This window comes from Callithrix jacchus, chromosome 8, assembly GCF_049354715.1.
Source record: "Callithrix jacchus isolate 240 chromosome 8, calJac240_pri, whole genome shotgun sequence".
Lineage (NCBI taxonomy): Eukaryota > Metazoa > Chordata > Mammalia > Primates > Cebidae > Callithrix > Callithrix jacchus.
The window spans coordinates 90985116-90996639 of NC_133509.1; the positions used below are offsets into that span (position 1 = coordinate 90985116).

The following is an 11524-nucleotide window of genomic DNA, read 5'->3' on the forward strand; positions in this document are numbered from 1 at the left end:
CAGGAGGCAATGTGAGCTTTTATTTTTGATTTAGCTTTCTTTTATAGTTTAATACTTCAATTCAGGTCACATATGTAGTGTTTCGTCAATTGCTAGACGTAGTAGTATTCATCAATGGCAGCAATTTTCATGATTGGTTTCACAACTTTTTTTTTATAAAGCATATATTTTATCAATAGATAGAAAGAATTATATCGCCAAACTTATTTTAAAGATTTGCTTGGAAGATTTCAGAGAAGATACCCCTGTATTAATCATGTTCTTTTTTTCTGCATTTCATGATGTTTTGACATTGTGGGGGCTGTGTGGACCTGGGGAGAGACTGCCCCTCCAGGGGTTAGCTCATTCTTAGAGATAGCAGATAGCTTGCCTGTGAGCACACCTTTTGTATACAACCCCACCAATCCAAAGCCCAAATCCGCAACCACCACCTTTATCTCACTCTCATACACCAGGCCAGTATTTTTCCCTGCCTAAATCACCCCAAGGCCAAGTAGAGACAACACCTATGGCTAGAGCCTGTCCACATTATTCAAACCATCCCATTCTAAGCTTGCTCAAACTTGCCTTCCCTTCCTTACCCTTTCTCTCCACAGAAAAGTACCAGGCATTTCCCTCCTTCCTTCTGCCTCCTGACTGACCTGGGCGCTTCTCTTGAGGCCTGACATAACATGAGATGCCGCTCCTCTTGGAACCTGTACGTAATAAACTCTTCATGAAACTGCCTTTGCAAAATTGTGACAGTAAGAGAAATCTGACATAATTGACTCCATCTTGCTTTTAACCTCACAAGCTAACTGCCCCTGTTCATTCTAAGCTAGCTATGGAAGGAATTTTGTTTATAATTTAAGACAAAGATAATAGCAGATCCTTTCTGAAGCTAAACCCCTCCTTACTTGGGGACCAAAATCACCTTTGTAAAACTAATGAAAGTCCACAAGGTTACAATTATGTTAGGGGCCTGAATTCTGCTAAGATTTGTGTATAAACTCTAACCAGCCATTGTTTTATAACTTGCTTTTTAAAAGCTACTTACTACTCAGGAATCATATAGCCACAAAATTAATAACTTCACCAATTGCCCCTATGGAGAACATTGCTATTGTAAAACCAAAGACTAGTGTTTGAGATATTTTTCAGATCTTGCATTCTGTATGAACCAACTGCCACTACCCGGACCAGTAACCCACACCCAGGAACTAACTCAGCCCAAGACAGTGTTGACCCCCTATGATTTCATCTCCAACCCAACCTACCAATATTCCCCATTTCCTAGTCCCCTGCTTGCTAAACTAGCCTTGAAAAACCCTTGTCCCCAAATTCTCAGGGAGGCAGATTTCAGAATTATCTCCCATCATGCCATTTAGCTCACCCTGCAATGATTAAATCTTTCCTTGCTGTGAACACTTACTGTTCTCAGTGCATTGTCTTTTCTGGGCAGTGGGCAAGAAGAACCCACCTGGGCAATTACAACCATACCTGATTAAGACAAATTGCCGGGCTGGGTACAGTGGCTTACACCTGTAATACTCAAATTTGGGAGGCCAAGAAGGAAGGATTGCTTGAGCCCAGAAGGTTGAGACTGCAAGTGAACCATGATTATGCCACTGCACTCCAGCCTGGGCAACAGACTGAGACCCTGTCACTAAATGAATAAATAAATAAAATCCCAGGTACATTTTAAGATACTCCCATCACCACAAACAATAGGGTTGAAGAATAATATGCAAATAAAAAAATAGTATCAGAACTGAAGTGAAAGTAAAAATATGGAATGAAGAAAGCCTTTGAATACATTATGTTGATATAATTTATTATTTTCTCTCTTTAATTGTATTTGGAAAAGAAATTTTCTAAATCCCAGGCAAATAAATGTTGGAACTCTGGAATTTCTATATAAATAGATACCCATTTGCTATAGAGTTATTTAATTAAGAACCTACTTTTAAGAAAATTATGGATAATATTCACATTACCAGAAACAATCTGCAATATAATCTTTAGCAATTTAGCAGTTAATCTCATCTCATCAAAAGATGTTCAAACTTGGACTTTTTATTTTGCATTTTCTTATTTGATTTTCAAAAAACTTCTTAAGTGATTTGTTTTTAGTGCTTCATTGTAAAACCCCATGCTCTTGGGTGAGACATAATATGTCCAAGTATGAAATTAAGTGTGTAGATAAGAGTTAAATTATAATAGTTTTTTTGGAGTGAAGAATGAAGAGGGCAAATGTGATGAGGAAAACGAAACTGTCGGTAATTGCAATGCACACAAAAGGGAGAGTGCATTCACAGTGATCATTTCAGGGACAAGATGGAAAGTGTGCTCTGCACAGAGGCTCTATACCCTGGAAAGAGGGAGAATCAATTTATGGGCCGAGAAGGACCTGGACAAAATTATCCATTTTGGGGGAAATCATTTGTGCTGAAGCAATGAAAACTTCCAGAGAGCTATTTGAGGAGGCAGATGTTTAGGTAATATATTGCTGCTTTGCATTTCTATAACACCTTCCATGTAAGAGCTGCGGAGTGTAACACAAACATTAACTAATAAATTAAGCCTTGTGGCACCTCTGTGTGATCGATAGACATAATAGCCATTTTTATAGTGTAGGAAAGGCAGCACCCTGCTCAAAATTGCTGGAGTCATTTACCCAAGGTCATAAAGAGGGGGAAATTGGCAAACTGTTTCAAAATGGAGCTCAAGTCTTCCCACACTCACACAATGTGCCTCCTTCAATGGGGTCTTGGGAGGAATGAAGGGGGTGCCATGTGAGTTCTCGTGTCCAGTGATTCACTTCAGGAGATATCTCTGTAATGTAACTTGAAGATGGTTTGAAAATAGTAAGTCTTCAATCAAAGCCTTAACTCCTTTCTCTCTAGTTTACACAAGAATTAATTTATTTGCTGTTGCTGGTCTCTCCTGGGATCACACTGGCCTTTAGCTATAGAGTTTTGTGTTTATGTTACTTAATCTGATTATGCAAAGGACTTAAAATATTTCAAGAATATCAAACAACACAAACATGTCTATGTCAGCATTAATGTAATTATTTTAATTGCTATTTTAGTTTCTGAAAAACTCATGAAATTGCAATTGAAAATAGTGTGCCATTTCTACAAAAGATAGTGCCACGTCCATGACAGAATCTGTTTACTTATTTTTTTCCCTTGGGTCAGACATCTTTATATAGTTTCCTAAATGTGACTTCTCTGCATTATCATAATCTTGCCTTAGTAATAGCCTGTTCCTTAGTAACATTGTCTTTTTTTTCTCTTTCTCTAGGATAATCATGTATTTTCTCCATTAGAGGAATCAGAATTGGCAGAGAGAAAAAAAGCAAGAAAATCAAATGTAAAAACGCCAGTGCTCCTAATACCTCTTGGAAAGAAAGTGGACACCTCTGTTAACAAAGTTATGATGATTTCTACCTCCGTACACATTTTCGAACTTCTCAGAGAGGAACCAACTCACCTGTAAGTCACTCATGGTCTCAATTTCAATTTTCTTTTCTATAGCAAGAAGAAAAAGAGCTTTTGTTGTTTAAACTAAAGCAAGCATAACGCACTTGTCACTGTTTAAGTTTCAGCCGATTTCTTTTCCAGAGCCCATCCTTTGAGAGCATTAGCACTCACATGCCATACAGCTAAAACTCATGACACTGGCAAATGATGTTTCTAGAGTGCTTTGCGTTGCTCAACATGTTCTCACCCTGTTTTCTCTCCAATCCTTACAATTCTCCAAGTGCAGGTACAAACTGGGGTGCTGTCAAGCAGCCTGGTGGTGAGGGGTAGAGCCAGGATGGACCCGGATTCTGGTTTCCACCTGCATGGTGCCCAGTGGATACCATGCAGATGTGGAGCAGGCAATGCTGCGTGCAAATTTCCCTCAGGAACTATTCATCCTGAAAAAAACACCTGCTGCACATTGCCCTGGTCACTTCATTGAAAACTGGTGTTTATCCTAATGGGAGTGTGTGCATATCTTGGGAAGAAGGGCAGTAAATGCCCATCATTTAGGATAAAATAAACTCACCCCAAATAATTTCAATACTGGCTTCTGGGATTCTGATTTCAGCCTTTTGGTTGAAATCATCCTAGGAGACATACCTAATGTAGGTGACAGGGGATGGAGGCAGCAAACCACCATGCCCATGTGTATACCTATGTAACAATCCTGCAAGATCTGCACATAAAAAAAAATATTTTTTAAAAGATATAAAAAATATATTTTAAAGTATAATTTAAAAAATTTTAAATCACCCTCAGAGATTATACAGCTTTTTAAAAAGCATAGTTTGTCTTAGAGTTAGGATGTAAATAAGCTTTGGTGCACAGCCCATTTCTGAAAAATGTGGGCAAATCATCAGAGAAAAAGGAGAGGGGATGAAGAAGAAGTCAACAGAAATACCCCATTGGTCAACCCACAGCCAGAGATGCTGCTACATAGACTTTGGGTTTTGGTACTTCTGGGCTTGTATTAGTCCATTTTCATGCAGCTGGTAAAGACATACCCAAGACTGGGGGAAAAAGGAGGTTTAAGGGACTTACAGTTCCACATGGCTGGGGAAGCCCCACAATCATGGTGGAAGGCAAGGAGGAGCAAGTCATGTCTTACATGGATGGCAGCAGGCAAAGAGAGAGCTTGTGCAGGGAAACTCTGTCTTAGAAAGCCATCAGATCTCTTGAGACTTATCACTGCCATGAGAATAGCACAGAAAAGACCTGCCCCCGTGATTTGGTTACCTCCCACCAGGTCCCTCCCACAACATGTGGGAATTCAAGATGAGATTTGAGTGGAGACACAGCCAAACCATATCAGGGCTCTACGATTTCTTCAACTGTCTTGAGTATCAAGGTTGATAAACTCAAAGAAAGAGATGAAGACTTTCTGCTAGGAGAGAATCATCCCATCACCTGCCCTCCCAAGTGGGAATCAGGTTGCTTCTCAGCATGGGGCTCTGTGGTTTGGAGCCTGGGTCCTACTCAGCCCTTTTTTGTCTCACTCTGGTGGAGTAGCCCAGGGTCCACTAACTAATGTCCCTGCTTCTGGCATCTCATTAGTAAGACTCTTAGGGAAAAGACAGCCCCTTTGGGAATTCCTACTACAACCTTTAAGAAGCCATAACAAAAAGAGAGCAAGCAAAAGAACATGAAATCAGTCCTTCTGATATTCTAGGGAATTTGGATTTTGTGATAGAATAGAAAAGTATTTTCTAACAACCCAAGCCCCTGCTTGACTGTAAATGGGAAAGGTCAACTGGTTTTTCCACAACAAAGGGAGATTTGTGGCTATCAGTTCAGTAAATATTATATTTTGTTTTTTTAAAAAGTTGAATTTTTATTTTGACCTTGATTTCAAGTATTATTTGACAGTGTGGGAGTAATTATTTGTTTTCTGTTTGTATTAGCATTGCAAACCACAGAAACTAACATTGAGTAACTTCGGTAGAAAAAAAGTTACTAGAAGGATTTTATTGCAGAATTAACATGAGGGCTGGGAAAAAAAAAAGGAAAATGGGCAAGAACCAGAGAAAATGACACAACAGAGCAGTCCACAGTTGGCTTGACCTGCATCTTAGTCCCTCCCTCAAGATGTAGAATCCTAGGCATAAGTATTCTCTTAGACATGCCTGAGTCTTTATTCTTCAAATGCCAGGCTCAGCTTCATCTTGAGATTCCTCCAGAGGAGAAAGGGTGTTCAGATGCTAGGCGGACAAGCATCACAAACACCTACTGCCACACCTCTCATTTTTGTCTACCTAAAAAACTTCTGCTATACTCTGAAACTCATTCTCATCAGTCTCTTTTTTTCTCTCTCTCCCTCCCTCATTTGCTCCCCCTGTCTTTCCTCTCTTTATCCCTTCCTCTCCTCCCCTCTGTCTTCCCTTTCAGTGCTCTCTTACCCTTCTTTCCCACTTTCCCTCCCTAGCACCCTGGTAGAGTTTGGATGTGTGTTTCTCTGCCCAAATCTCATGTTGAACTGTAATCCCCAGTATTGGAGGTGGGGGCTGGTGGGAGGTGATTGGATCATGGGGGTGGGTTTCTTATGAACGATTTAGCACCATCCCCTTGGCGCTGTCCTTCAGTAGTGAGTGAATCCTCGTGTGACGTGTGATCGTTTAAAAGTGTGTGGTACCTCCGCCTTCCCTCTCTTGCTTCTTCTTTGACCATATGACATGCCTGCTCCCCCTTCACCTTCTGCCATGATTGTAAGTTTCCTGAGGCTTCCCCAGAATGCAAGCAGATGCCAGTGTCATGCTTCCTATATAATCTGCAGAACTGCAAGCCAATTAAACCTCTTTTCTTTATAAATTACCCAGTCTCAGGTATTTTCTTTATAGCAATGTGTGAACAACCTAACACCTTCCACCATATCACTCTTAAAAAAACCTTGATAATCACAGTTTTATTATAAGTATACATAACATGGGGTTTATCATTACTGATTTGTTAAGTGTAGAATTCAGTGACATTAAATACATTCACAATATTCTGTAGCCATTAACACTTTCTATAGCAAGCTAATTTCAGTGAAGACTTTCCTCTGATGAATGTGGTCTCAGGGGACTAGAGGTAATTTTGTAAAAACTAAGATGGAAACTGAGCCATTATCAGGGAAGGTGCCTGGCATGAAAAGGCACATTTTCATGCCTTCTTGTAGCAGGCAACATATGCCATTTATAGAATCAAACCCCTTTTATTACCACTGTGGCTTATCAGCACGTAGCTGTTGTTTATGTTGAAAAGTAGACTGCCCCCAGGTAGAATCCTTTAGTTCAGGTGTGGCCAGTTAATTTAGCACTGATGACCCTATCCAGGCCTCATTAGTTGCCTCATAAATAACTCTCCAGTGCAAAGTTAGAAAGTTACGTAAATTCCTAACAAATCAAATAGAATCCAGTGAAACTCCAATAAACACTGGAATTGTCTCGATGACTAAAAAATTAATTATTTACTTTGTTTGCTAATCTGTTATCTGTATCTACATTCTAAACATATTCATCACACTTACACATCATCTAAAAAGAGAACCCTTCTCTGGCCCTCACTTTGTCACAATTCAGTCAGCATTGACTTTGCATAAGACCCCCAACCACCAACGTTCCCAGGCAGGGGAGAAGTTGCCTCCACTGAAAATAACATAACACAGCACCCTTGATAACAGTCACACAATTGATTCTATTGTCCTCACCTTCTGGACTTTTAAAAGCTAAGTGACATAGATCCCTGCCATTAATAATGTCCTTACGATTATTACGGTTGTTCACATTTCCTGACCACATTAGGCAACTTGTCTACTTAGGAAGGAGATTTTATAATCTCTCAGTTTTCATACAAGTGTTTTAAACAGAGAAACCGGGCCTGGTGTGACAGCGGGGAAGACAGTCTTAGAGAACCTGGATTCAATGGCGTCTAAATGAGGCAAGAGAGAAAGCAAAGAGTTACACAAAAAGCCTAAAAAGTGTTCAACAATTGTGTCTTGGTTGACAAATGAGTTAAAATCAAAGTTGGTGGTCAGCCATATGATCTCCAGCAGCCCTGGAAGGGTGTGAGTTCTCAGCGTGTCATACAAGACCTCTGAATGTACAGAGGTGCTGAGGAGGGAGCCTATGCTGGTGTATGGTTCAGTCTGGAGGGTGGTAACTGACCTGTGACACTGAGCTGAAGCTGGGCTCTAACCTAAGGATTAAGCAGAACCCTTCCCCTAGGGAACCACCCGCCTCCTGTCATTGAGAAGCAACAATTACGCTTCTCCTTGGAGCTCACTGTTTGATGACAGTGTCATCACTCAGCCTTCTAGTCCCATGTCATCCTGTGCTGAGAAACAGCTATAGAATGGCATTGGCAATTTTAGGGAGCCTTGAAATGTGAATCTTTTTTGTCTTTTTACTATTTTTCATTCACATGGTGAATAGCTGGTAAACAAAATCACGAAGAGCTTAAGTCACAGATGAACTTAATTTCTGGTGCTGGTATCTCCCCAAATTGCTTGTCTTCTCTAGGCTTTCACTCAGAAAGGTACAGAATTATGACTTGATGAGTTTCTATGGCAACCCCTATACATTATCTTTTAAATGTCCCAGACCTACAGAGCCTAATTTGATTGTAGGAATTTTAATTAATGACTTCTATGTTTTGTATAATACTATGTATTTAAAGTTAATGGATTGTAAATAGAAAAAGGTAGTTAAATTGGTTTGATTAAAAGATAGCTTATTTAGCAATACTGCTTCAATTTATGTTGCTCAAACAACAGAACATTATTTCAACCTATTTCAAATCTATACCACTGAGAGACTGGTACTCACTCTGCAATAGGCTGTGATCCTGGGAACATGGGATGGGAACCTCATTATTAGTAGAATCTAGTAGAGTTGGTCTTGCTACACTGGGTCTGAGGCTGGCTCTTTCTGGTTTTCTCAGGATACCATCAATGATTAGTAAATAATAAATTATACCAAGGAAGAAGCTCATTTGAATGTTTAGTATGCCTTGCAAGGGAAATTAGGGACAATGCATAGAACTCTTCTATTCTCTTTGCACTTGATTTGCAAAAATATTTGCTTATTAAATGAGTTATTACATGGACAGCATTTAGAACAGTAACCATTTTGTAACCACTCAGTGAGTTTCACCATCATTGTTTGCATTTTTGTGATGATTCCCAGTATGGAAGGAAGGCTTCAGCATCTTGGGCTCCTCAGCATGCTGAGCTTCCGTGATCCACATCACACTGTTTACCTTACTCTTGACTACCTCTGCTGTGTGCCCTGGATTCAAGTGTTCCACATGCCCTCTCACCATTACATTTGGATGATTTTAAAGAGATTTCTGTTTCAAATAAATGCAGGAAGAAGAATTTCACAGCGTCTTGGGTTGCAATCTTATTTGGTGGTTAAGGTGAATATAACTTAGATTATGTATATCATCATGAGGGGAATCTTCACTAACCTACAGAAGCAATAAAGAAGTTGCATCGCACTGTCTTGAGCTTCTCATGTGTATTTCTGGTGCTCTCCAGAGCCACTGGCATCTATTTCAATGCCTTTCACCCAAAAATGGTTTGGAATGGACATGCACATTATGGACAGTGTAGATGGCATAGTATGAAGGGCTTTTTATTGAAAGATCAGGTGATTCTGAGAGGGAAATTAGAGTCTGAGAGAAATAAAAGTTGAAACAACTAACAATAGCAATCCACTTAGCTGTCCTCCTGCAGCCTAAATAGGAAGAACCAACTAAACACGGATACCTATGACACCTGTTTTCCTGGGGTATGTCCCGCCATCCCTCTTCGCTCGCTGGCTCCTAGCACTTGCTCCACCCTTGATGCCTCACAAACAGCCTCACCCTTCCCCTCAGGAAGCTCCATGCCTCCCGGAGAGGAGAGGGGAGGGGCAGGGAGGGGAGGGGAGAGGAGAGGAGAGAGTATCCTCATCACTTTCCTCTGCCTTGCAATTTGAGTAATGCCTCTGCGCTCCAACCACTCTGCAGATATTTTCCTCTTCTTGAGTGTGGTAATCTCTGGAGGAAGATAATGATGGGTCCAAAGAATTTGATAAATTGGGGCAACCCAATCTCAGACCATTCTCCACTCCTAAGAATGCTGCAGCTGAGGTAAGACTTAATATTTTTTCTCAGAGTCACTACCCCAGGTTCATCGCAAAGAATATTTATTCTGTTGTCATGACTTTGGTCTTTTTCTTCTGATTAAACAGGCCCCGCCACCTGACACTTTCCTGCCCCTGAGCCCTGCTGTGGTTTAGAGAACCACTTAATTGTCAACGGCTGTTCTCCTTGGTTCCTGTGTGGGATGAGGCTTGCAGTTATGTGCCACTTTTTTCAAGGATTGCTTCGTGTAGGGGTGGACGTGGCGTCGGGGAAGGGTGGTGGAAGAAATCAAGAATGGGATAACCAGTTCATCTCATCACAGGGCTAGAAAGAACAATAATTCTCCTGGCCTCCAGTTGAGAGCAAGGGAAGGTTTGTGGACTCTGACAGAGGCAACGGGGCACTCTGTGCATAAAGGACTGTGTGTACCATGTGACAGGTGCTCGGTGAATTTTTCCTCTTGAAATTTGACTACCTTCTTGATATGCCATTGCTTCTTAGTGCCTCCAGAAAAGAGAATAGAAAAAACAAAAGAGAGGATAATATGATTTTTCACTGACTTTTTAAAGCAACGGGATGTTTATTTTATTAAAGACTTTTGATATATGCTAATGGCTTTAAGCATGGTAATGAACATAATGCATTTTAAATTTTCCCTACTCTTATGCTCACCTTCACCTTGGATAGCATGATTTTTACCATAATTAGGGAACATGAGCTGATAAAGAAAGCTACAAAGAGTCACTTGCTCATGTGTAAAGGCTGGATGCATGAGAAGCCCCCGTTTTTAATAAAATATATTCAATTTGTGGTCTAATGTATGTCTCAGCAGTTAGCAAAAAGTGTGTCTGATTTGGGCCCTAAGGAAGACACCAAATAAAAACCCCAAACTCCACTCTTCTAGGATCTTGCAACCAAAGCTGACTATTGGTGGCTACATTGTGTACTACATGGGGTTAGTGCTACATGCAAATTATGTGGACAAGTAAAGCAAGATGACCCCACAGATTTTACCCACAACCACAGCTACATCCGCGTGGGGGGAGGCAATCCTGCCATGCCATCCCGCCCGTCTCATCCTAAGAGTGGTGGAGAGAGTCTGTGACTCAGCCTGCCAGACTTCCTCTCCAAGCTCTATTCAATGTGGAAACCAGCTGAGGCCAGGGACTTAGGCATCGGCTCCCTAGCTCAGTGTCAACTTAGAACCAAACAGCAAAAGGCACTGGTAGCTCAACAAAGGGATGGAGTAAACAGATGGAGCCATTTTATTCCTTAATTAACATAACAGCTCTAAGCAATCTTTCCCCACCCCCATAATCTTACCAACAACACTGAGGGGTTCTACCTGTGTTTATTGGCTATTTGTACTGTGTGTTTCGAATAATTGATAACATATGTGATTTTGTTCTTATGTACTGAGTTTGCTTAATCTGCATATTCATTAAAAAAGAATTTTTTAAATCTTTGTCAGATGTTCTGCATCTGAATCATCTTCTAGTATTAAACCACAGCCAAGAACTTTTATGTCTTTTATCACATTAATATAAAGATTCATGGAAATTTGGGGGCTTGGTGGTTTAGAATTTCTCTAGTTTCTCCAGTTTGTTTACTTTTTAAGGGCAAGCTGTAAATAATGGTGGTAATGATGTGCTGAATGCAATTACATTTCTATAGCCACTTCAGAAAAATTAGACTAATCCAGAGGCCAGAAATCAGTGGAATTACAAACTGTCCAATTCTTGGTGGGAGTTTTGAAGCAAAGTTTTTAAGAGTAGTTTGTGGCTTAAATTGCATATTCCCTCTGTAGTTTACTTTGAGCTATTTGAAATGCACAAGTCCATACGTGTAAGATCATCCATTATATCATGCATAACAGATAAAATGCAGATAACTGTGTAAGGCAGCTC

The 11524-nt window shown here is 40.4% G+C and overlaps 1 long non-coding RNA gene across 1 annotated transcript; it reads left to right on the forward strand.

Moving 5' to 3' along the window:
- The first annotated feature begins 3240 nt into the window (after window positions 1-3240).
- Window positions 3241-11076, forward strand: LOC118145122 (uncharacterized). Its single transcript, XR_004730291.3, has 3 exons — window positions 3241-3479; window positions 9501-9623; window positions 9725-11076. It is a non-coding gene; the product is annotated as an uncharacterized LOC118145122 (long non-coding RNA).
- Window positions 11077-11524: the final 448 nt, after the last annotated feature.